General features: G+C 31.1%; 2 protein-coding genes across 2 annotated transcripts in view; one reads left to right on the forward strand and one right to left on the reverse strand.

Moving 5' to 3' along the window:
- Positions 1–27,876, forward strand: part of MCU (mitochondrial calcium uniporter) — a 431,136-nt gene that overhangs the window by 140,657 nt on the left and 262,603 nt on the right. The gene's annotated exons all lie outside the window — the stretch shown is intronic.
- jv (javelin) overlaps positions 1–27,876 on the reverse strand; it is a 73,263-nt gene that overhangs the window by 5,928 nt on the left and 39,459 nt on the right. The window contains exon 2 of the mRNA XM_085952587.1: positions 373–843. The gene's annotated coding sequence lies outside the window, so the exon portion shown is untranslated. The remainder of the gene's footprint in view (positions 1–372; positions 844–27,876) is intronic.

Below are 27,876 nucleotides of genomic sequence, written 5' to 3' on the forward strand. Positions count from 1 at the left end.
AGAAGGAATCATAACTTGCTGTAGCGATTGATATAATGTTTGAGACTTTCACGGTTATTTTTCATCGTAATAGATTTTTGGGTTTCCATCGCATGTACTTCTTCCTTCTTTCCTCGACGTTTAGGGCTCGCTACAGAGGCCGTTATCAAGAGATATGTGTTATGATGAAGTGTAGTAAGTGTAGGTGTATGAATGCAAACGTCCCTCTAAGAATGTCAAAAGGAATCCGATTAGCTAAGAGCAAACGTTGCTTTGCGATTGATGTCTGAATTTTCGTGTTTATTAAAGTTTTTATAAGCAGTTTTAAGTAAAGTACGATTCAATATGAATATCTTAAATAACAAGAAAATTAAATGTGTTTTTTCTACTCACCTATCTTTAAAAACTGGCTTATCAAGAAGTCTGGCCCTTGGTATGAGCGGTGCGGCACACGCCTCTTCTCTGATGACAGCTAATGAGCGGGATCTCCTCAGCGGGGCCACAGATTGCCTTCTTCCAGAAGATCTGATAGCTCCTTGCCACCACCTCTCCTGCCCCCTAGCAGTCAGATGTCTGTAGTATTCGTCTTCAAGGCCGCCTTTCTGACTACGCTGGATTAGCTCAAAGCTCTCGTCTTGTCTCTGCGGCGTCCTGCCACGCTGCTGTCCCACGAAGTCCAAATTCTCGGCCGGGTTGTCGAGGTACTCAATATCCCGGGTCCTCGGCGGGGCTGGCGGGCGGTATGAGAGTTCGATCTCGGAGACGGATAGCTGGCGGTGATGACGGGAGAGGGCTCGGGCCGGCCAGCGAATCCGATCCGCGTGACGGTGACTGCGCAGCGATACCGCGCTGTCGACCGAATGCCTGAAAATAACATAACACATATCTATAATACAAATTTTATTATTGATAGGTGGTTTAAATTGAATATACGTTCAGTGTTACAAATAAACAGCAGGAATAAAATACGAGACTGTTGACTAGAATTTAGTTGAGTGTGCCATCTATGAGAATTGACTATCGAACCAACAAAAAAAAAAAATGATTTAAATTTCGGACTATGATACTATTTACAGAGGGTTTGAGCGGACCCTTTATTAAGTCCTCCGCTCCGGGACCTAATACTTTCTCCAACTCCTTATTAAAAAGTTTTAATACGTATATGTATACTTACAAATGTAAAAAAATAAAAAAAATAAGTATTTTTGAAATAAGGTTTATCAGTCGTTCTTTTCATTATTATTTCCATTAAACAAAACGGCAGCAAATCGTCTTTCATTATCTGCCTATTCTGTCAAAAAGTAATGTTATTTATCACTCGGCAGTGTTAACGTATTTAAAATAACTCCTGTGTTGCAGTGGCAAATATACCTAATATTTTCATTGGATTTCAGGACGTAAATTTAATACTAAAAAAACACCAGGAGCAGTGGAGCACTACAAATTTTCGGTGCTCCGGCTCCGCTCCTGCTCTGGGTAAAATCCCATTGCTCCACTGCTCCGAGCTGCTCCAACGCTCTGATTTTTTATCCAAAAACATTTCTACGAGGTGAAGAAGATGAAAATAATCGTGGCAAAGAGTGCTTCTTGAAGGGACGTAGGTTATGGAAGGTAAAGACAGCCATATTTATGTGATTTGACATGATTTTTTTTTCATCTGCAGTATTTTACTGCGCTACAATTTACGATTAAATGTTATATTTTACTTTTTCATAATAGATACTTTATTAAACAAAAGTCATGCCCAACCGGGATCGAACTTGGTGCTAAAATAAATACGGCCTCATTAGTTGGCTTCTTATCCATATACAGCTAGAATAGATCGCGTAAAATAACATAATCATATGTATTATTATTATAATAGGTTTATGCATATTCTTTTGAAGCATGACTAGCTATCTATGTATAGATAGGTGCATCCTAAATTCAATTAACTTAATATATTAATCTGTTGGTATGTTTTCCTTTTGAAATAATATCTTTATGTGATAAAAATCTATTTTTATGATCAAGGTAGGCTTTAAATAGTCGCCTAATATTGAGGAATTATTGATTACAGATCGTACTCACAGGCGACCAAATTTTGATTACAAAGTTATGAAGAGAATTCCGAAAGCTCGTTATTAAATGAATTCAATTGTATGTATTTTGATTTATTTTTCAACCATAAAAGTATGCATGCAATACAATGAAAGAGGTATTTGCATAAAGATTAATATTCATTTTATTCAATCCACAAATTAGAATTATATATCTAAATAAGTGTTGATATCTAATAAACAACTTTAATTCAGTATTATAAGTATTTCACTTCCTTTTTTCCCCACAAAGTGTGTCCCGCTGGCCAATTATGTCCCGTGTGACTTTTTGATGTGTTTCGCGAGATTTATGTTACATCTGTATTATTTTTTATTCTTCATGTCGAATATTAAAAATTACTTTTAAAATTAAATATTTTCTGGCAAGAATGAATGTTCCCGTAAATATGCAATTTGATTGAATTTATAGATTTGCAAGAAAACGTGGAAGCAAAAGCATCTTATCGTGATAAGGATTTAATTGAATTCTGCAAAGGACTTTCACTTGAGGTATATCCAAATATAGTTAAACATGCCCATTAAACGGCTTATTTATTTGGAAGTAGGTACCCATATTTGTGAAATAACATTTTCTACAATGAGCATTAATAAATCAACTTAAGATCAAAATTAACAGACAACCATATCGCATCTGTTATGTGCCTAAATTTGAGCCTAGATTGCAGGATTTAGTTTCAAACAAACAATTGCATAAATCACATCACAAATTTTAAATATTATTTTTGTATATTAATAAGTATTTATAACAAAATATAAGTTTACACAATGAAATGTTTTTTTATTTTTTTTTGTCTTATGTTTTTAAAAAACAGAAAATATTTACAAAGTAAAGGGCGGCCCGCCAAATATTTTTGATTTCAAAATTGTCCCTTTGACGAAAAAGTTTTTGAACCCCAGATCTAGAGCAACCAATTTTCAATTACGTACCTGCCCAACTATTTCAAGCATACGAAATTTACCGACAATCATAGTTGAAGAGCGATTTTTTTGAGATATATCTTTCTTTACCCCGATTGCTACATCTAGCTCAAGTTTATTTCGTTATTTACTATACGCTTTAAATGGCTTTACAATCCTGTATGGATCTTAACCATTTCCCGAAGAAGATTCTTAACAGATTATTAGCTTTTTATTGATTCATTTTATTAGGTCCACGCTCTGGATACAAAAACACATTGAAAGAAACAAGATGTAAATTTTCGATGCGTGTTTCGATATTTTGCTTCTCGGATAACGCGAACGCTATAATTTGATATACTATTTATATTTCTATTCTAACAGTGAAATCACTAGAAATCTAATCCAATGTCTTCGGAATACTAACTAAATGCTGAGCGTAGGCATTCCGCAAGTGGTGTAAGTTTAGCTTTGTGCTAAGCTAAACGGGATTATCCGACAGAATACATCTTTTCACGAATGTCGCGTCTCGCAGTTATTCCTTTGTAACTAACAGGGGCGTCCGTCGTGTTATTGTACAGCATTTCTTCCAAGTAAAACAGTACCAATATTAATTTAAGTATCTATAATACTGTTATCTATCTAGATCGCCGCAAATTGTATTGCTAATGCAAACTACAGATTACCTTAACAGTTTTATTTATGACACTTCCTTCTAAATATTTACGTTTTATAATTAAATCACCACTGACTCCTCAAAGCAGAGAAAAATATACTCTTGGATCTACGAAATGCGGGTATATATTATTCAAAGTCTTGTTTAAGGCAATGTCTTTACCTACCAGAGGCACCTAGCGGAAAAATACGAAGCTTGCAATTTGAGACATTTTTTGATAATTTACAATTTCAACTGTATTAAATAAATATGTATCTGAAAACATTAAAAAGAAAAATATTTTTTAGTTTAAGTCAAAGATGAATTTACAGTTGTAAAAAAATGTTATAAAATGTGAATTTGTCACAGGACCACATCTTATTATTACATTATATTTTATGGTCATATTTATTATTAAAATTTAGTTTATTAAGTTTTCTATTTTTTCTCGTATAGATTTTTTTTTACTACTTCATAGTTTTAATATTTTTTTATATTTATTTTAAAAAACATCAATTTTTATAAAAATATAAATGTGTATAACTTGACATCTTTTTTATTTATATGAAATAATATTTAGGAATGGTTGCTACCTAAAGTGGTGGATACACAAATATGCTGCGAGCTTTTTTTCACCAGTAGGTATAAATTATTTTGGATGCTTATAATTTTATGGTTTTCAGTAGGAACATAATTAGAATGAAGTTTAAAATTTATTTAGCAACAGAGATATTGAGATATAAAAATAGTGATTGGTGAGTAGTACCTACATATAGTGTTTTTTTTTCCATTGGATGCCGAAATGCGTAACCCGGGTGGCAATTGGAAAACTGAATTAAAATTAAAATTACCTACCCTCCCTCGATTGTATTATTTTCAGACGACGATTTTTTTTGGAAATAAATCAGTAGGTTTTGTTAGACTATATATTGTACAATTCTTAGGTTAATTTAATTATAAATTATTGAATGAGTCTCAGAGGAAAAATTAATTAATAACAATAGTAGGTACTACGAGACTAAATGTTGCCATGGGAATTCAGCGAATTTATTGCTGGATATAATTTTCAGCAGATTGTATACTTAATTAAAAATATATTTATTACTATTAACGATTTTATTAAATATATAATATTACTTCTTCCTTGGTTACGGTTTTATCGTAAAAATGCGGACTATCGCGGAGAAAGCTCAGTTTACCCTACCTAATGAAAATTATATCTTCAAACAATGTATAAATGTATACTGTCACAAATTATCTCATAAAATTATGCGCAAGTGTATGAAAATGTTGAAATTTCAATAAACGATGCAATACTAGATACAGAAATATTACTACTAATGAATAATTATTATTAAATTAATTAAATCTTTCCTACACATTTTCGATTTATAAATTTAATCCCTTTTCATACTACTCTTTTTTTTGGCTCCTCAGTCTGAAAAGGATCTTGGCCGCCTCATGTAAAGGTGTCAGGTAGTTTTTCGAAATATATTGATCACTTGCTTAATCTAGTAGAACCATGCTCTGGGTCCAAATACAACAACATGCATATTTACCAGACTCTTGATTTGAACCTGAGGCTCGCGTCTTCATACACAGATAATTTATTATTCGTCTACCTCTTATAATTAATAATAGTTATAGCTCTGCAAAACTGGTCATCAGAATAGTTGCTAGCGACTTAGGCTTTCACGCCATTACTATTTATACGGGAAGAGATTCATAAAACCATCAATATCACTTAGTCTACTAATTAAATTTAATATTATGAACATGTATGCACACATTTTGTGAACATGTGCAAATCCTCAGTGTAATATTATTATAAAGATGAAAAATATTATACAGTTTTATGGGGGTTCAAAAGTAAATAAATGAATTCCGGTAACCCTTTTCGATTCGACCGCTTTGGCCAGAGGAATCCTTTGCACTTGCGTGGTCAGTCTCGGGGGACCAGAGGCTCGCTGCCTTGCCTTGGAACACTCGGCGGACATCTTAGGATTACTGAATACGACCGAGGGAGCTTTTGGGAAAAGTTTAATTTTACGATGTGGCTGGCATTACCACGACAGTTATATCGTTATTAATTTGTTGTTGTGAATTTCCAGAAAATTCGGAGTTGGGTTTGTCAAACGATTGTAATACGCCGTTTTTTTATAATTAACAAGTGAATTTTTATTTAAAAAAAGTAGAAAGTAGGTAGTTATATAATTTTATATTTTACAAAAAATGTAGCCAGAAATGCACGTATCTTGTGCACAGCTTAGATTAAAAAAATATATTTTGAAGTGGATGACTGATAAACAAAACAAATGAAAATAGTTGTTTTTATTTAATAAAACGCATTTTTATTTGGAGTACTTATTCCACTTTTAATCAATAGATTAGGACCGGTTTCGTTCGCCTCAGAGGGACATTTTCAACTTTTTGAAAAAAAATATCTTAAAATGTCCCTATGAGAAACAATACAATGCAGTTCCATAATGAATTGACAGTTAACAAAAAAAAAACGAAAATAGCGTTATAAATTAAATTATACGTTCATATTATATATTATGGTGGTTCCTTACAATAATGGGAAACGTCTTGCAAAGCACGACATTTATTGGAAGGTTGTAGAAGATATTCTTGCCATTTAGATGGCTTTATTAATTATTAACTGTGGAAAGAATACTTTTACATTCGCAAGACATTTTCATTGGTAGTGAGACTTAGGCAATCTTTTTCTGTTATTTTCCATTAGGCATGTTCCTAAATTATATATACCAGTATTAAATTCCTAATAATTAACTAGAATTTAGGTATTTTTTCGTATATTCTTGGATGGGCTTTCCACGTACCTACATAGTATACAATAACGTTGTATTCCAGTCTTCCCACACTGTGGTACCCACGTGAATCATTTTTTTTTTCGTAAATATATTTGTCGAGTGGTACCTCATAAATGACTTAAATTTAATAGTTTCAGTTGCTCAAGTCGTTCATTGTGATATTTCAAGTTCATATGCAAATTAACAAGAATTACCCAATTAAAAAATATTACCAAAAACTATATGACTCGATAAGTTTTCCACCATATTAGTGGTAACATATTATTAACTATATAGCCAGTAATTATTAAAGTACAATATAAACAAAGATAGCCCAAGACAATACAGCACTTCTGTATGTGTGCATTGTTATTCAGGGGCATTGTTCGTAAGCAAAAGCTGGCATACGGACACCACTAATTACGGATGCATCCGAAATTTGCATTGTGCCAGGTATGCTAATTAATATGACCAGCCGGACTGGGTTAGTTTTTCAATGCCGTTCCATCATTTTCCTTAATGCGATGTTTTATGTTAAAGCAGGCAACAAAAAATACCTCGTGAAAGGATTTATTTCCCCTGGGAACGTACACAATGCATCTTACGACGGGGACATCTATCGGATGAAAGATTGTGATCGATTGGATATTATCCAGGGATAATAAAAAAAAGGATTTTGACACCACGTATAAATTATTTTTTTTTATATATGAAAAACAGATATCGTCATAAAGTGGCGACGACTTTCGATGCTAAGCGTCTATTTAACGTTTTGACCCGTAAAATTAAATTTAAAACGAGAATTTTCTAAATTGCGGCAATCGGTTTATTATTCCATCCATAAGTATGTATCCGATAATATTATATAAATTATGAAATTATTAAAAACTATTTAAACAATATTGAAAATATCTTATTTTATTTATTTAGGTCAACCAACAGGATCAATCACAGAGGATAGATATGAATATAATATGGAAAATAATAATAATAATAATGTGATGGTCCCAATCACAGGCGGACACAAAAAGCATAATAAATCAAATTAAATTAGATCAAATATTATGTGCAGCTGTAACTAATGTAATTGGAGAGTTATTGAAAGTCGTTAAAGAAAATTAAAGAGAGAAAAAATATATACATAGATAAGAAAAATACAATTAAAAATAAATAAATAAATTCAATAAAAATAAACAGTCGTCCAGATACAATTAGTCGTGGATTTTGGAGCAACTTAATTTGAAAGAGGCAAGAGAACAATGCAGATCCACTCGATCACTGTGAAGATTCAAGGTTCTGCAGATTCGAGCCATCAGACAATTGTGACCTAAATTGGTTTTATATGTATGATTGTATAACAGTGAGAAAATGAAGAACGAATATTCAATTTCAATTTATTTATTTTACATATAGTGGACATTACAAATTATAAGTTTAAGACGTTCACAACATGACATTTAGAAACAAAGAAATATTATTAAAACAGTTTTATGTACATAACACAAGATATAGATCAGTATTAAGTTATTCTACAGTATAAATGTGTAAATACAAAAAATATTAAGTATATAGGTACAAGGAAGTACACCGGATGAGTTAAGCAGACCCTATTTTAAGAATTTAAAAAACAACGTCCACCTAAATTCACCCTCACGTAAGTGGAATATGTCAATATCCGAAGCGATTTCATTAAACATGGTTATTGCCCTCCCAATTGGCATTACTAATGGCAGGTTAGTTCTGCACCGTGGGAGAACAAACAACGGATGCCCTCGATTACTAAGGTAATTATCAGAGACACACAAGCCAACACCACCAAGAATGGCAGAGTTCACATTTACGCCGCGTATAAGTCTGAAAAAATATGTAGCTAAATAAAGATCCCTTCTAAATTTTAAGCTACAGTATGTAAGCATCCCTAAGAGAAAATCAGTCGGATAGAGCCACAGATAATATCCATCCAGCCGAAAGAAAGGAGTCTTAAAATTTTCTTTTGGACTCTCCACCATAAGGCCGTACTTCAACTGATGCGGGGCCCAAACGACAGACCCACTCTCAAGTCTGCTTCTAACTAAGGAGTTATAGAGAATTTTTAGTACCGTAACATCCGAAAAGACCCGGGAAGTACGCAAGACAAAGCCCAACATCTTTAGCGCCTTTTTAAAAATGGTATCTATATGACCACTAAACGTTAGTTTACCGTCAAACGTAATTCCAAGATCTCTTACAGATGATTTTCGCGAGAGAACTCTGCCATGCATCGAGTACTGGAAAAACAATACTCGTGAGACTTTAGTAAACGATAAAACATTGCATTTATCAATATTGAAGTCCAGTTTGTTACGCCTGTCCCAATCTAATATATTATCTATATCAAGTTGGAGTTGACGACAATTGTCCAAGGTGACAACTTCCATGAAGAGTTTCAAGTCGTCAGCAAACAACAAAAACATAGCATTTTTAATTACCAATGCTATGCCATTTATAAAAATCGTGAACAGCAATGGCCCTAAGTTTGAGCCCTGGGGGACACCAGAAAATGTGTAAAAGGTCTGTGACTGATAAAGGCCGTACGAAACGTATTGTTGACGGTTCCTAAAATAACTCCCGAATAGCTTCAAAAATCGATCCGACAATCTAATAAGTTGGAGCTTTTCCATTAGAATATCGTGATCGACTTTGTCAAATGCCTTCGAGAAATCATTGTAAGAACAGTCAACCTGGCTGCCTCTATCTAGTACTGACGACACATAATCAGTGAATACCATCAGGTTGGTTTCCGTTGATCGGCCTGCTCTAAATCCAATCTGTTCATTCATTATAAATGACTCAATTTTTGGAGAAATCATGATGTGCATGATCATCTCCAGAACTTTTGCTGGTGCAGAGAGAACAGCTACCGGCCTGTAGTTTTCTACTGACGACTCTGTACCACTCTTATAAATTGGAGTCACCTTCGACATCTTCCATATTTCCGGAAAGATACCTGTCTCCATTGTAAGATTATATATATATGCAAGTGGGCCTTTGACAAAATCAACACACCCCTTTAAAAAAATGTAGGGACGTTATCCGGTCCCAAAGAACGCGTATTCTTAAGTTTTTTTTAATAAAATTGACTCTTGGTACATTAAATTTAATGTAAAACTGTAGTTGTGGGGAATCTGTGTGGTTATTAATTATTTTGAAGATAAAAATAATGTCAAAAATAGTACGCTGTGTTTCTAAAGATTGAATTTTGAAATGTTCCAATTGGGAAGAATAATTGGGTAAGTTGATATTGACGTAATTGCTGAAAGATAGATTAGATGATTAAAATATATAATAAATATAAAAAAATATTAAGTTTATTCTAGAAAAGTTGAGTATGCTTATACAAACACTTCAAATTACACGTATATTATAATTGATAATACATTGATAAATACGTTTGGATTGGCTTTTTCCGATTAGTATAAACGTTTACTTCCGTCCAACTGATACTTATAATAGTAACTAATATCTCAATGTCGCAGTATATTATGCTAATAAACTCAATCAATTAGTAATCCAATTAACAGGAAAATTTATAATTCCTTGGTTCAATTCAGCTTTGAGCCTATAGTGATTATTTGGACCGCGTTGACGTACCTACAGTTTTATAGGAGAGAGGGTTCCGAAGAAAATTTTAAGATTATTTTTCTTGCGGCTGAAAAAAGACTCGTGTTTTTATCCGACCGACTTTCTATTTATTGTACATGAGAATTACACCCATACATACTGTATGCTAAACGTATAAAAGATTTATAGTTAACTACCTACGTGTTTATTTCCGACTTATACCTGGTATAAACTAGAACTCTGGCATTCTCGTTAGACCCTGATAACTATCTAGATAAAGCGAGAGCATCGGTTGTTAGTTGTTTCTACGTTCAGAACTAATCTGCCGTTGGTGATGCCAATTGGGAAGACAATAACATTGTTCACCCAAATCGCTTTGGGTATTAATATATAATCCAATTACCTACGTCAGAGTGAATTGAAGTAAACGCCGTTTTAAAAGTTCTTAAAATAGGACCTACTTAACTCACTTTGTACTTATCATACAGCTTTTTTACATACTTATACATACCTATATGTAGTATTTTAATGTTTGCATTGTATTACTTATTTTTCTTTATATTATTCTTGCCAAATTGTGAACATCTTGAATTTGTACATTGTATCGTTCATTCCGTTTAATAAATTAATAAAATAAAATAAAACGAATGAACGAAAATTAGCTATGTATACTTACATTAATTAATTCATACGGATTCTGTATTTTTATAACAGCTAGTCTTTAATTAATTTAAAAAAACGTAGGTTGAAGAAAATGCATTTTTCTTTTTCAGTTGTAAATAATGTGTCGTGCGAGTATTTTCTAGCAACAGCTATACATACAACATTTTTTTTTCTCTTCGCGTGTTCTGTCAATGCAAATCCCTTGGGTCGGTACTCATATTGAGAAATCATGATATTGTATGCCTCGCACGCGTGGAAAATTCAACGTTTCCCGAGAATTTTCTACAAAAAAATATACATATAATCATTCCTTCTGTTGTAAATAGTTTTTTGTCTCTTTGATAAAAATGCGTAGAATATGCATTTTGTTGAATGAAGTCATTATAAATAATTTATTGGACAACATGAAGTGTTTTTCAATTATTTTCTTTTAAATAACGTATCGACTTTGATTTATGCATAAGCGATGAATTTATTTGAATGTAAGTGATAGTAGATGTAGTTTCTATTTCTGACGCAAGTAATATGATGTAATTTACATGCAGAACATCGGCAAGCCATTGAATTACTAAAAATATATAATAATATTAATGTGTTTGATAAATCAAACTTAAACACACATAATATCGACAACTAAAGAAATTGCCAAAATGGCAAAAAAATAGTAAAGAAACACAGTAGGATGTAAAGTTTTATATAGTGTACAAATGGTGTATCTACCTGGTTTTAAATAGCTATTTGTGGTTTTATGTGTTTTCAAAATACATTGTCATCAACGTATCGTAACAGCTGTTTTAATATTTTAAACATGACAGTAGTAAAACATTGAAATAGCTGCATACGTGTACGAGCTCTTGTCACATTATGTCTCTAAGGAATATGAGTAACGCGCAAATTTCACTCATACACATCAATTTTATAATAAATAATCCAGTATATTATATAATAATAATAAATGTATTCGACATACTTTGGTCAATATGTTCGGCGTGTAAGTGTTAACAAATTTCGTCGTTCTATAATATAATTCACAACCAGAATAATGAATCTAAAATATTACAAATTGACTTTGGATGAAGTTAAATATTTTATTTAATATCAAAATGTGGTGTCATTTTATATTGCTTCTGTTTTCTGCAGTTACAACAAACATAGAGAAACAAGTTGATGGATAGCTAAGAATAATAATATAATATACTTAGGTCATTATTGAAAAAATGTATTTTATATTTATTTAAAAAATAATTTTCTTATGTTTTCCCGAATGAATATTGTCATAGAATTCAATCACAAAAGTGATCAGAACACTTTAATGTATCATTTAATGTGGCGTTGGTGAACTTATATGACTTGCTCAAGGGATACAAAAATTTCTGAGTTTACAAATATGTTTCTACGTGGTTTTAAAATCTATTCATTTGTGTAGAAATAAATCAGTATACTTAATTGTTATTGGTACCTACTATTGTAAAATAAAATGCTATCGAGTAATTAATTTACTCGTAATAAATGTCGATTTTCTTGTAAAACTGGAATTGATTTCTTACCAAGATAACCTGAATATATTTATCATGTCTTATGGAATAATTGAAACAATGGGAAAGGACATGTAACTCATGATAGTATATAAAATTTAGATATTAAGTATTTATAAATTAGCGTCCACGTTGGATGAGTGGCAAAGTTTCCGTTTATGAAAATGTAGATAACGAACTCGAATCACGGGTCTAGGACATTCACATGTTGTGCCTCAGAGCATGGATCTAATCTGTTAAGTAGGTAGATTACATGCATGTCTTGTTAAAAAAAAACTATTTATAAACCTTCTTGAAGTACTCAAGATCCACATGAAATTGTAAAACTAATGAAAAAATGATGAAGTAATTCAGAGTATCTATGGAAGCGCCATGAACTGAGAAGCGTGGAGAAAATTTAATGAGGTCTTTATCTAGCAGTGAATTAACATTAGTTGCCGTTGATGATACTGATGTGACTAAAGTAAATTAATACTCTTGAATAAATATGTCGTTCCATTTTTTACAACGTTTTTCTTAGCCCGTATTCTTATTTGTCCGGTGGTTCTTTGTCCGGTACAAATCTTGCAATCGATTTTTAACTAACTTCCCGATTAGCTAGACATTTGAAACTTTTAGAATATATCAGAACACGGTGCCAATGCATTTTTTAAATACTTTTAGCCATCTTTAAGTAGAATTGAATTCATTTTCAGTTAATTCTGTTTTGTATGAAAAGTTATTTCGGAAGAAATCCGTAATCCAATCCATTATTATTGGTTGCTAGGGGTCTGGGGTCCTAGCAACTAAATTATTAATATATACGTGCGTTACTATGGAAATCAATATGAATGTCAAAATGATATTTCAGTATTATTTCTATCAAATAATTTTTTTTTGATCGTTTAAGCTAGTCAAGTCAAGTTTATATGATTCAACAGAAAATTTAAAAACGTATATAAAAAGTTCTTTATATCTTATAATTATTATGATTAGGGTTAAAATACTATCATTCTTTGTATGTAATTTTCTTCGTTTGTTATTTTGTTAGTATCTACATAATATGTTGTAATCGTAATTCATCCAGATAAAATAGACGTAAACAATATTAATATCATTTGGATAAAATTTTCAATACACACATCCAATAATTATTATGTTCATTTCCATTCGTTCAATGATTAATCGAATACTTCCATTCCTGCGAAGTTTGCTTTGACCAGATGTCAGAACGTTTGTACGAGGCGGGCGTTTTATTTAATATCGTGAAAAATCCAACGTGACAGGCGTCTTTTTTTATTGAGGATGACAAATCACTTCACCCCCGTTGGCATGTTACACGTGATAGCCTCCTTTGTTCACTGCATAGCGAAGGCATTTTTAAGCAGCCTTATTTTCCATCCCTACAAAGCAACACGTGGGATGTAATAGGGCGAAAAATCTTGGAGATTGGCGTTTTATGATAATTTAGTTTAATATAAATTATTATTTTTCATATATTTTTAGAATATGAAATTCACTTCATAGTTCATACTATATATTAATAACATTTTGTTAATCTGGAATTTATTTGACATATTATAATAATACGTTTCTACTTATTTGATTTTCGTCAACTTGAGGGGATTGCTTTTATATGTTCAATGTCTTTGTGAAACGCATATAATTATTGTAATTCAAGCATAATTAATACTATTTATAACCTCTTTATTTACTTTAAAGAACTTATAAATGTTAGTTTGTTACCCATACTTTTATAATTGAAAATTTATATACGTTTTCCGAATAGACGAAATGCAGCCATAGTTGTTTTCGGATTTAGTCAAAAATTGCAGATACCGAAAAAAACCGAGCGAATCGCCTTAATATAAAACAATTGCGTAAAAGTTAACTTTTCAGCCGGAAGCTCTAGGTACGAACTCGCATAGTTATACCATGAAGATTGAAATAATATGACCAATTGTATAGTTTTGTTTAGTATTGACAAGCTTTTAAAGCTTATGTAAGTAATCAAACATTACTTGCGCCATACTTGACTACTTTAACAAAATAGTCATAAGTCATCACGTTTCAAAACAATTATAAATAACAATGCAACACTGGCATCAAAGTGTGTGTGAGGGAGACAGCATCTCGGAATTCTACTTAAATACTTAATTAAATTTAGGCCATTTTATGATATAGTTATAGTTATTTATTATGTCATGTTAGAGAATAAAAACATATTCATACCTTCATAATTTTCATAAACTTTATTTTTTAATATGTACGGGTATATTATTCGTAGATTTCTGTTTTTTTACAGTTGAGTAAAGAAAATAACCATATAATTAATATATTAAAACAACTTCTCAAAAATAAATATTCCGGGTCTGCTATATGGGGTTGCCAGTAGCAAATCATTGACCTTCCACGTATCCATCGCATGAATAAAAACTCGATTTGCAGTTTTTCCTCTTACACAATCGCTTACGGGACAAGGGGCTGACAGGACGGGAGAAAGAAAACGCAACATGTGGTAGTCATTTATAGACCCTTTACGAAGTCATAAATATACATTATGGTTATTGTGATACTCAAATTAATAGACGTGATATTTTCACTATTAATTACATTAACTGTGACGTCATGTAGAAGTAGCGTGCCGGAAAATGAAAGGGCGAGGTGACAGCGAAAGTTGCTCATATAAAAAAAAAAGTAGGCAGGTATTATAACATCCAACGTATACTCTATTATAACGGATCTGCTGTAACATAAAAGTAGAATTTCGGCTCTCTAAAAACCATTATTCTATGTTGTAAACTTACAATACTTCATACTAACTCCTTTGAGAATGAACACTATGAGTACGCAGGCAGATATACCCGACTTTCCTAACAATTTAATAAAAATTGCCCCATCCATCTACTACCGCTATGTTTCTGTATACTATAGTACTTTAAATTTGTCTGAATTAAAAGATTTTAGTGTATCAGATGTAGTCGCACGGGTAATATGCATGGATAATAATATCTATTGTATTTGATGTTATGTAACATAATAATATAGTACTATCAAATTTGTATCTAGTATCTAATTAAACCAAATATTTTAATAATAGTGCCTTCTACTTAGAAAGTCATTATTATTAACTGATCGACATTCGAAGCGGACAAAATCTGTCCTACTCTTTTGAAAATTATGTGGAAAACACATCTTCCTTAATTATAAAAAAAATCTTTCGATCAAATAATCGTTGATAAGATTTCAATCGTGTTGTCAAGCGTTCATTCAAAGACTGATAAATTTCTGTTAATATTCAAAAGATGGCGAGACATGTATAGCTTAAATTCGTTTTATATCCATTTCGGTAGTCTGTTCGCTCTATCGCCAATCCAATGCGTTTGAAATCAGACTACTTAAGTATCTCTTTAAATGTGTAAGTATTAAATTTTGTTGAACTGGAAAGGTTTGTAACAACAATTTATTTATCTTTAAAAGAAAATGAATGTATAATATAATAAAATAAAAGAGACGAAGTTTTTGTAGCTTTTCTTCATTACTAACTTTTCTCTATATTTTTTTATTTTCCTTCTGCGCTGAAACTATTAAGATTAAACTTACTATCGTATCATTTTATTTTTCATTTGAAAATTAACAAACACCCCGCACGTGAGGGATATTTTTAAAAATATTTACCACACGATGACCAATGAAAGTCCTCGCTCATTTAACCCTGAAACGTGATCTGAGAAAAGAGACATTTTTCAAGAACGTGACTTCATCAAAGTAGGTCCCGCCACTACTAACTGTTTAGAAGACAATGTGAGACTTATCTCCAAGAATTGGACTATTTTTATTATGTGTGGCAATTTTAATCGTGCAAATATATTATTCAATTTACTTACTAACCATTGAAAAAAGAATATCAATCAGACCATATTATACATACTCGTACGACTTTTGCCGAAAAACATCTATAAAACACACTCCACTGGCGTAGTAGTATTTAATTTAGAGTAGTATTTAGTAGTATTTAAATAGTACTAAATATTGTGTTAAAAAAATAATATAATATTTCGGGCTCTAGTATCCAATTATTGTCATCTTAAGTAGGGAATCCAATCCCGAGCCAAAATTCTGATCCCGGGTTTTCGGGATTACAATTTGACAATCCCGAGATCCCGGGATTGGCATTTTTTCCATTGTTAATATAAAAATTTTATATTTACAAATAACATTGATAAAATCGGTCGAAAATAAATCTAGTATAATTTATACTATTTAAGACATTTATTGTTAATATTGTATACGTTCAATCTTGGAAATACATAAGTTTAATGCAGTAAATAATATTGTAATATAAATAATAATGTGACTTTAATATGAGATTGCTGTTTCTGATAGTAAAGCAAATCATGGTGTACTTATGGCCTTTCCGCTTCATAAATCTAATTAGTCAGCCAAATCTGAAAGTTCCGTAAAACGTATGAGATCATGGTGGAATTACTTTGTCATTGTCAATCAAGCATTGTTTTTTTTCAATCTTTCTCATTTTTATTAATTTATGTGAAAAAATAAAATGAATCGGCAACTTACACATGGATATAAATCAAACTTCATTCAAACTCAGTTTATTTCTAATGTAGTTATTTGTTATTAAAAGTATTTTTTCTGTTATATTTTCGTTTTTATTTTATTTTTTATAAAAATTGATAAAAAATCAATCCCGAAAGTTTCGGGATTATGTTTATCAATCCCGGGATTCATAGGTATCGAAAATAGCTCGGGATCCCGGGATTGGAATCCCTAATCTAAAGTAATAACGGATTATTTAATTAATATATTCTCACCGTGTACACTTTTTTGCTCTCTTATCTATTGTAAGTATGGCACACACATATATATATACGTGTGTTGCCACTTTACAATCAACAATTTTACGACGTAAACGAAACATACATGTAACTTAAAGTCAGATTTGTTATTAAGTAAAAAAATAATCCCATTTCTATACCGAAAAGTAGTGACTTCGAATCAGTATATTATTTCGTTGCAATGCTATATAATTTAGTAGTGGGTTAAATTTTCAGTTCTGAAGTTGTGAATTTGAATCCAGAACACGGAGCCAATGTGGTGAGCAACTAACTATCAACCATTCCTCGCAAAATTATGTTACGTCCGCATGATTTGGTCAAGATCCAATGCGTATTAGGTAGGAGGCAATGAAAAGCTAATAAATAATAATAACCAATGCTATTTTTCGCAATAGTAGTCATTACGATGATGTATGAGTATATCAAATAAATTACACCGTATTAAAAATTAATAGTATGTTATTATATAACCAATTATGTACGTATCAATTTGTTTACTGTGGTTTAATAACATGAACACACAAAAAATGGTTTAATCGGTTATCGATAGAGGTCGTAGTGGGGTGAAATATATTATTATTTTATATTATTGTTATTTCAGTTGATCAGCAAGCATATTATTAATTTTATTGCTAGCAGATTAGATCAGCTGACGCAGCCGAGACCTTGGCCTCAAACTGTAACTCTCGGTTTTATTTAAATGCACTTTTTGCGCCTATCTCGGCCAATGACTGCACGGATTTTATTTTTATTTGATGAGGCCATGCTGTAGTAGGCATATCATGGTTTTATTTATTACTTTATCGGTATTGATTCAAATTATGTGAAGGTAAGAGATTGGAAATTCAGTGTTTTAATGAAACACATACATATCATTAATAATACGTGATGTTATCAAATTGATCACACACGAGATGACTCCAGGTGAGAGGTATAAGTCGTGATACGCCAATATACACCTAATATTATGTTAATTTATTTTCATTTTATTATTACTGTGTTTTGTCTATTTTAGGCAATGAGTCGATATTCTGTTACCAAATAATATTTATTTTTTAATCACTATAATAGCGAAGGACATTTAAATATTCATAGATGGTAATAAATTTCAGTAATTTTTTTATAATAAAGAGAAATCATAACTATCATTTATATAAATTTATTCTTCAAAATGTAGAACTAACTTGCAATAGGTATATGAGTGAAAGCAACCCAATGGTATGTCTGTGGCGTTCGGGTAGAACTACGCATGTCAAAAATCACACGAAAGCATTTTTTAATTAAAGTAAGTTACTTTGATATATTTGCACCATTTAAACCTTGAGTATGCGCAAATGCAATTTATTCTTCTTTTTTTCGTGCCATATCCATTATCGGACGTCGGCTATGAGTCCGGCAATTTTCTCCCTGTCCATTGCTGCTCTAAATAGAAATGGAGTGTTGAGCTCAAACATGAAGATCTTGAGCTAGGACGTTCTTCGTCTAACAGGGCATCACTTATCGGGGACGGGGACCTTCCCTTCAATGATATGATGCTTAAGTTGATATCTTTCGAGATGGCGTGGCATTCTCGACATTATTTTGTAACTTTGTCTTTCCAGTTGATACGTAGCATGCGTCTGTGACTCGAATGACCTAATCAGTAAGAACGAGACATTGCATTTAATTGACTCGAAGACTTATGTTAAAATGTAACTGACTCGTCTTACATGAGTAGTACTGTACAAAAACGACAAAAAGTATCCATCAAAGAGTACCAATACTTTTTTGACATTCCTAGTGTCAACTTGCATTATTGGTTTCGTGACGCCCGTAGTTAAAGGGTGGGAGATTATAATATGACGATCATATTAGTTATTATCGCTTATGATTCAGTCACAAATTATATGTGATTTGTGAGAAAGAATTTTTTTTATATGTGTTACTTACCTATTTATTCAAATTATTATTTACCAATATTTAAAAAAAATCTTTTTGTGAAATACGTTTCATATAACGTGATAATGCTAGGTGTATTCAATACATTAACCTGAATAGCTATAATAGTGACTAGAGCATATTATTAAGTATTTTTACTCGTCTATCATAATCGATCTATGTCGTCTATACAACTTTGTTGACATGTGCCGTTGAAATTTCAAAAGTTTACCTATGATTTTACTGACTGCTGAAATGCTTTTTTTAACACCTTAAATTTGTTACATGTAAACAGTGTTGTCCACTGCCACTGACAATAAATATGCCAAATATAGTAAGAAAACAAGCTAGTTGACTGAAAAAAACGCTATATTTTTTATGATTCAAACAATGTCTTGAAAATCGTACGTCGAAAAAAAGTCACAATTTAAAACATTGTTTTGTAAGGAAAATATAATATATGTAAGGAGAATGAATTGTTTTTAAACTAATATATTATATCTAAGGTATACAACAAGACATTAATTAGTATCAATTCAATATACCTAGTATGTTGCATTTAATATATTGGTAAGACATTATAAGATATATGAAGTTCAGCATGTTGATTTCAAGCGAATTGGTTAAATTTTATAGTTTTCTTGTAAGAAATATCGTTTCTGTTTGTGGTATCGAAAAACGCTGGATTTAAAACCAAATATACTAGGTGCATATTAAAAATGCTATATCTGGCAAGAAAAACACTAAGTTGGAAACGTTGCACTTTAAGAATCATTATGTAAAAGTAGGTATACAGAAGATGTTGAAGCAAACTTTCTTCTATACAGATGATTATAAATACATGAAAGTCAAGCCCACTAATTATTTTCATACCAATAGTGAAGAGTGTGGCATTAATAATGGCAATCATGACAGTATTGATTGTTGCCTCCGCGGTTTTCATAGGGCAACCAGGGAAGACACCATCTGGCAGAAAGTTTTCTTTTTTAGTAGAAAATATGTTAACTTCATTCTAACCTTTGCAATGATTCATTTCATGCTATTAATTTTCTGTAAAAAAATAATAAGTTGATGGAAATTGATTTCAGACTCAAAATAGTTCTACCACATTTATTGTACAAAAGATGTTGAAGAAAACCGTCTTGTATTGTAGAGGAAACATTAGGGAAGTAAAATAATAAAAAGACTTTTGGTCTTTTAGTTTTTATAAAAACTGAACCGACAAGAAGAAATATTATTTGTTGTATAGAAAAATAGCACTTGTGACAATGTGTGTGTATGTTTAAGCGTTTGTTATAAACTTATAAGAAAACCACAATAGGCTTTATCTTCACAGTCACTTCATATTGTGTAGTAATCGTTTATTGCATTCCACTATAATCGTAAGGTTGTTAACTATCTATTCGTAGTGATTATATTTCTAATTAATTTTTAAGTACTGACTAATTAGTATATCATCTATAGAAAAGCTATAATTTTAATCAAAATTAAATATTATCACACAAACGTTGTTCAGCGATTAAATACAGTAGTCCTGGTACTTGAGGGTTGAATAGTTTTATGTTATGAAGCAAGACTCGACCCAATTTCTTAAGTTGATATAATTTCTGTTCCCGGTTCTTACAAATTCGACTTTGCAACACAATGGTTGGCAAGTATAACTGAATTAGGCAACAGAATTACTGCTTTCACTTCACAATAAGAGAGTTTTGTACTTAAGTAATTCGGGGAATGACAACTATCTTACAATTTAATAATATTAATACAATATAATAGAGACGTAATTATTTCAGTTTATGAGTCTTTATGAATATATTTATGTCCAAGTTGAACATAGACCTTATGATACCTACTTAAGAATGGAGCGATCGTACAATTCAATTGATTGTTTTTATTAAGTGTTGACAATACTGAAAACACATTTGACACATTGGAAATAGACAAAAACGTGTTAATTAAATAATAGTTTTCGCATGTAATTAGATTATTTTAAATACGTCACTATAAACATACCTACCACTGACTTGTTTGAATGAAAACGATGCATTATTGTTGATGCGATTACAGTCCACAATATTAACGGTAACAATAATCTCATTTTCCTGCATAATGGCTGCGCACTAAAAAAAAATCGCATTGACGCATGTTCAAGGTTAAATTGTTTCCCAATAATTACAAAAAATTAATACGTGTGACTATGAAACATAGATTTTACGACAGATGTAAGTATTTCACAGAATATTTTGAAACAAGAATAATAGGTATAATTTTGTCTTAATATCTACACAATATTAAGAACTAGATTAATAATATAATTATTTACAGAAAGAATGTTTTTTGATGATATTAAGTTATGTAGAATTTTCATTTCCATTAAAATGTAGGTATTCAGCAGGCTATTCTATTGGATATTTTTCTGTTATTGCAGTCTTTTTTGGGGCGATTTTTGAGACTATTCATTGGCTATTTAATGAATCCACTTATTTCCACTAAACATATTTTCGTCCTCGGTATTCCCCGTTTTCATGAAGCCATAAAACGCCTAAGTGTGCTCAACACGACCTATGATTTCCATTTTCCATTTTCCTCTTTGTTCTTTATACATTTTCTCTTCTCGCCTCGTGGATACTATTCCCCCCAACAAAGGCGCTAGGCATTCCGTTTCCCTTATTACAACTCAATCGTAGAATTATCTCGTTTAACAAGATTATTTACATAATTATTAAACGCAATTTTATAGATATCTCTATTCACCAGGTGCTAATAATTATTTTTCTTAGCAATATCGTGTAAGTTTTGATTAAAATAAATGCACATATTTACTATGAAAGTCGATCATCTCAATATTAAATTAATTATACTTGAGTAAATACATCACGCTTTATGGTCGATGATTCATATATTTAATTACTCTATTCCAAGAATAGCAATTAATTGCATGCATTTTTATAGTAATTATTTTTTATATACATTTATACACTTGAATAAAATTGTAGAGCAGTAATAAAAAGGATTTGAATCCATAGATATACAATGCAAAAATCTAAATTTTCATATACCTGCAGATATTACATAACTTTGTTCTTAAATTTGACAATGTAAAAACCTGTAAGTTTGTGTATTTTGTGCATGATCGAAGCGGATAAAAACGAGCCTGATCATTATTAAAGTATGTAAAATAAGACGTACTACCTATATATTATGTTTTATTGAAATTAATACAATGCATATCTACCAAGAATTGACTATTAACATAATCATTTTAATGATTTTAAGAACTCGTTTTATTAAACAGGGTTTATGCCCATATCATCCGCTTAGTATCACATTTGGTAACTTACTTATGTCTTTACTTAATTTAGTAACTATATTAGATTAAAAAAATCCAAATAATTATTGATGCTTCCATTTTTATTAATAATTTATCCCAAGATATTGCTCTCATATATTTTTACGTTATTGGTGAAGACTTCTATGTTGGATGTTTGTTTATTTTGTTTCTTTGTAGCGTGACTAGAATTAATAAAGTTAATGAAATCAGAGAGATCCATCCGCGGATTAAATCTAATCTAACACGAAAACTTGGGGAAAGTAATGTTAGCATTGTATAGTTTCATCTCAATATGTAGCTGGTATGTTATTATTTCTACTGCTATAGCCTTTCAAACTATTTATACTCCCACTTGCGTAGTTTGTGCGTGCTATACCTACATTAAGTTAGAATTAAATTAGGATTAAAAGAAAATCCAGGAAGAAGGCGTATTTTGTTTTAAGACTTGCAATCAGTGCTACGAGCACAAGGTGATCTCTTCAGAAGTATATAGTGGTATACGGCAGAGCTACCCAACGTGTTTGTTGTTGTGACTTTTTGTGTACTTACAAAATATACTCGCGAGCCACTGCATTGATAATATATTATTATTTTGAAATTAACAAACATTCTCCACCAGTATGTATATTTTTTTATGTTTTATATTAAATATTTTCGTGTATTTAAATGATTAAACACTGCAATTATGTGGGTTTTTATCATTTGATAAGTATATGTAATTTTGTGTAGTTCGAATGAGCTGCAAAATACTAAATCGCATTAATAATAATATATGTGTTTACCTGTAAACATTGAAAAAATCAGAATTTTTTGACGCAATATGTTTCAGAATTAAAACATCTCTAATGAGTAAACATAATGAATAATATCATTGATTTTTTTAAATCTGACAGTACGATTAATCGTGCAAGTTGCAAGATTGCATGCATGTATAAATAGTTATTATCGCAATACTGCCCTTCTTAGGAAGAAGGCAGTAACTGACTCTCACATACTTTCGAGATAAATGACGTGTTTTTTCTCAAACTTTATTACTGTGAATTAATAAAAAAACGGTTGTAATTTTTATTAGTAGGAAGTTAAAATACAAACAAATTAATAATAAACAAGCAGTAACTGCAATGAATATATGCAATTACTGCCTTTTTCCTAAAAAAATGTATTATTTCAGAATAATGTCTATTTTTTCACTAAGGATTTTAACGGTATTTTAGTGATAATACTGATTTTAACGTGAACAGAATATATAGCTTTCAAAATTATCTAACGGATGGCATTCATAACTCAATTTCACAAATTTTGCGAGTTACTGCCTTCTTCCTTAAAAGGGCAGAATAGTTTAAAACACACACTATTAGTGCAAGTACATCCATTCATGTGTACCGTCGCTATTAAAGCCAGTCATACCACTTAAAAAAAATCTTAAATTGGAACGTTTTTGTAAATGGTTAACCATATGTTGGTATTTGAAAAGTGTTTTAATTAATATGAGATTTTTCATTAACATGAAATATTGATTTTTTTAAGCCTAATTACATAATATTGTCTATTTGTCTCAGTTTATATAAAAAAACGATCTATTTACGTTAAATCTGAAACTGATGATACAAAAGAGTGATGTTGTGAAATCAAAGTACGGATAGGGCCGTCATATCGAAAGAAAACCTATCGAAGTATCGTTCAAAACGCATCGGTATTAAATTTCGATATTGTCATTGAGAAACAGTATCGATACTTCAAAATATGCTGTGATCGACCTGCAGACTTGCAGACTCGACATGGTGAAGAAGATCTTTAACCATAGTTCCATAATTTTCTATGCAAACATAATATACTCAAAATCATTGAATAAATGGCTGTAATACATTTACTAATAGATGAGTGACATTCGTTTCATTCAATTTCGTAAAATAATATCCGCCTTAAAGATGTTACTTGCAAATTTCGTTTTCGAATCACCCCCTTTTGGCGTTATATTGAATCAAAAATACATAAAACATCTTTCGGCGTAGCATCTGCGCCCAAAAAAGTAGAATTTATAAGACGGTAGGTATCTTTTAATATCAAAAATCGCATTACGCCAAGATAAATATAAGAAAATTCACGCTCAGTGTTTTTCAAGTTTTTTTTTCACGGCGTCCTAAAAATACCAATTTGTGGAATGGGATGTTCATCATACAATTTCACAAATCGTACAATCTGACTAGACACAGCCACCCTAATATCTCTGAAATTTTGAATCGATGTGAACTATTCCCGAATGTATTATTAAACATAGTTGCTAAGTTAGCTTACGTGCTGTCAAAAAGAATTTTATATCATGCACATCAGATTTCACAAACTGGTGTACCATAATAATATGAACTATATCATTGTGAAATTGAATCCAGAATGCCTGGAATTGTTACATTTTTCAAACAGTCTGCGGTTCCTTTGGGGGTTTTCTGCGGCACTCCGAGATGCTGCGATGCACACTTTGAAAATCAGTAGGAATATCGGTTGAGACGTATCTAATAAATTCATCGATATTTAATAGGAAATTATATTATACATTGATAACATCATCTGAGGTTTTTTACGATATTCAAATTAAAATTCAGCCGATAAAATCGTTACACAAGATGGTACCTAGTACCTTACTAAGTGAATTATATTAAATTGATTTTTTTAATAAGCATTTCTTTTATTCAACGAATAATTCACGAGATTTGAGGTCTTACGTGGAATGGATATCATAACGCGATTTGATAAGCATTTCATCTAGGACTTACGAGTTAAAATTATCGTAACTAAGTGGCTTAATTGGATAAGCATATTTGCACGATACTAGTGGAGATACGGGTTCAAACCCGTCGGCCATCGTATTTTTTCAAATGTGATTTTTTCTAGTAGGTATGTATGTTACATTGAAATTGATTGAACCATGACTAATACAAATAAAGTCTTGATTTATTATTGTATGCAATATTTTAAAATTTAAACAAACACATTAAGTTTGAGTTATGAAATGTCCAAAGATCTTGAATGTCTGGAAATAAGCCAATTGAAAACAATAATGGAAACAGTTGTAGGATTATATTATGCAACTATAGCAGTGCAGTTTTCAGTCTTTTAATTAGGTACTTAAAATACAAAATACCTACATTTGCTTGCATACATATTAAATTTGTTAATATAAAAAGTAGGTACCTGTCTTAAATAATTAAATGTAAATAACGATCTTTAGCTAAAAACTATTTAGTCTGTTTATGAATAAAAAAATAATAATGTTTGACGACATTTACGAAATCAACGTTTCTTCAGAGAAGATGTTAATTATTCAAACAGATTTACGAAAGGCTATAATAGTTCTCAAATGAGTTATCAGTACTCGAAGTACAATATCAACACAATTTAACAACAATTTAACAAATAATACATCAGTCAAGTATTTTTATTAGTCACGATATCATATTAAAGGGTTCACGGCAAAAACAGGCCCATCGATTTTTTTTTCATTTTTGAGATTTAAATGCCAATTTGTTCAACAGAGGAAGTGCTCAAGTATGGTATCATTAAAACTTAAAGTAGTATAAATGTATATATTTTTTAACACACCTGCATAATGTAATACAGTAAAATAATGAAAGTCAAAATAGTATAATGATTATTTCATTATTTGGATGGATTATTATTAATTAATATTCCATCCAAATCAAATCTCTATAATATGAACGCCAAAATCGATTTCATTGATTTATAAATGAAGGGAGAAGAAAGGGTAGTCAAGGCAAAAATCAGCTCATTGTGAATGCACAAAAACGTATGATATATTTTTATTACTTCTCATGCACAATTATCGGTACTGTTCGGTTAAAGCGGATACAGCGGAAAACGCATTTTGAAAATAGCCGATAAACTAGATTATTTTTTAGTTTGGGTTAGTTTAGGTTAGGTTAGGTTAGGTTTGGTTAGGTTAACCTAACAAATAATCCAGTTTATCGGCTATTTTCAAAATGCGTTTTCCGCTGTATCCGCTTTAACCGAACAGTACCCAATTATCATTTTGTCGGTGAGCCTGTTTTTGCCGTGTATACCCTTCATTTTAAACAACATTATCTATGTGTCGCAAGACGAAATTTTGAAATATGCAAAAGTTACGTAAACTAAAAATAATTAACTAACATAATTGAATTGTTATTTTTATTCAACTATAAAAAAATATGTAAATACAATTAATAATATTAAGAACTATCGGTAATCTTCATTTTTGTACCTATAAAATTTTCTTTATACAAATATAGAAGAAAGCGTTATCTCAGGGTCGGTAACCTTATATTTACTCTGTATATTATTATGTTTTGCATGTTGGGTAACAGATTGTATATGTATGTAATAATACAAAGATAAAGAGGTAAACTTAGATCTTCAAAAAATGTACCTACATATTTAGTTTTATCGGACTTGATAATAAATCGCTCACAAAAAAAGTACGCCAGACCCGATTTTCCTGGACCAAAGATTCGTTTTTCGGTGGAGTGATGCCGCATGATTTGATTCGGACTCCATAATTAAGAAGATTAATAAACAAGCTAATATAAATACGTCAACATATCATAGAATTGGCATTTTTCCAAGATTTCTTTTGTGGAGCCGGTTTAAGTGTACTTTGAATGTTGTGAAGAACTGTTGAGGCGATTTTTCGCCGGCCATTATCATTAGCATTCGCATTCATCATTAGCATTTGCAAACATTGTACGATGCCGCCAAACCATTAAACAGATTTTGTGTACCGTATCAATATTACTAATTTATTTATGAAACGGTTTATATGCAAAATTTAATAAGTAGTGTGGCCAACATAATAAATAATACATAGGTAAGGCATATCGTCTTTATTTATACTGTAATCTTAGTGTGAACGCAATATTTTAAAACAAATGCCGCGTAAAAAAATACACTAAGTATTTTTCAAATTCGTAAAAATTAATAGTTGATTGATAAAAATGCCATGCACCATTCTGTCATTTATGAATCGAACTGTTGGTTTCGGCCAATATTCCTTCGTACAAATAACCTGCAGCTGTCCAATTCGACTTTCCAAAGTGTCTATTCCACTTCGAGCGCTATAAATACTATATAAGACTATTTTAACATCTTGTTTTTTTTCTTTCGTATAAGCAATAACGATATGCAGAACATGCTCGTTGATTATTTTTAAATGCCGTTTTGTATTATCTAAGTAATAGGTTTATAAAATCCTTTTAGGTGTCCGTATGGGTAGTTATAAGTATAAAGCAATATGGCTACAGCCCAAGAGTCGGTATCCGACATCCAACCAAGCGGGAACTATCATTAGACCAGTAAAATAATGTAATTTTATGTAAATTTAAATCTCTTTTCTATCCTCTCGGGGCAAAGGAATGAACCCTTTAGCCCCGCATCAGTAAATCATAATCAAAGATAGCAATTACAAAATAACCCCAAGTCGTAAGGTTACAGTAAGGATGATATTATGTCGTTGCTAAGGTCGTTGTAAAAAGGGTAAACAATCGAAATTTGGTAAAATTCAA

This window comes from Rhyacophila brunnea, unplaced genomic scaffold (genome assembly GCF_057557595.1).
Source record: "Rhyacophila brunnea isolate RB1 unplaced genomic scaffold, BYU_Rbru_1.0 scaffold_3, whole genome shotgun sequence".
Classification (NCBI taxonomy): Eukaryota; Metazoa; Arthropoda; class Insecta; order Trichoptera; family Rhyacophilidae; genus Rhyacophila; species Rhyacophila brunnea.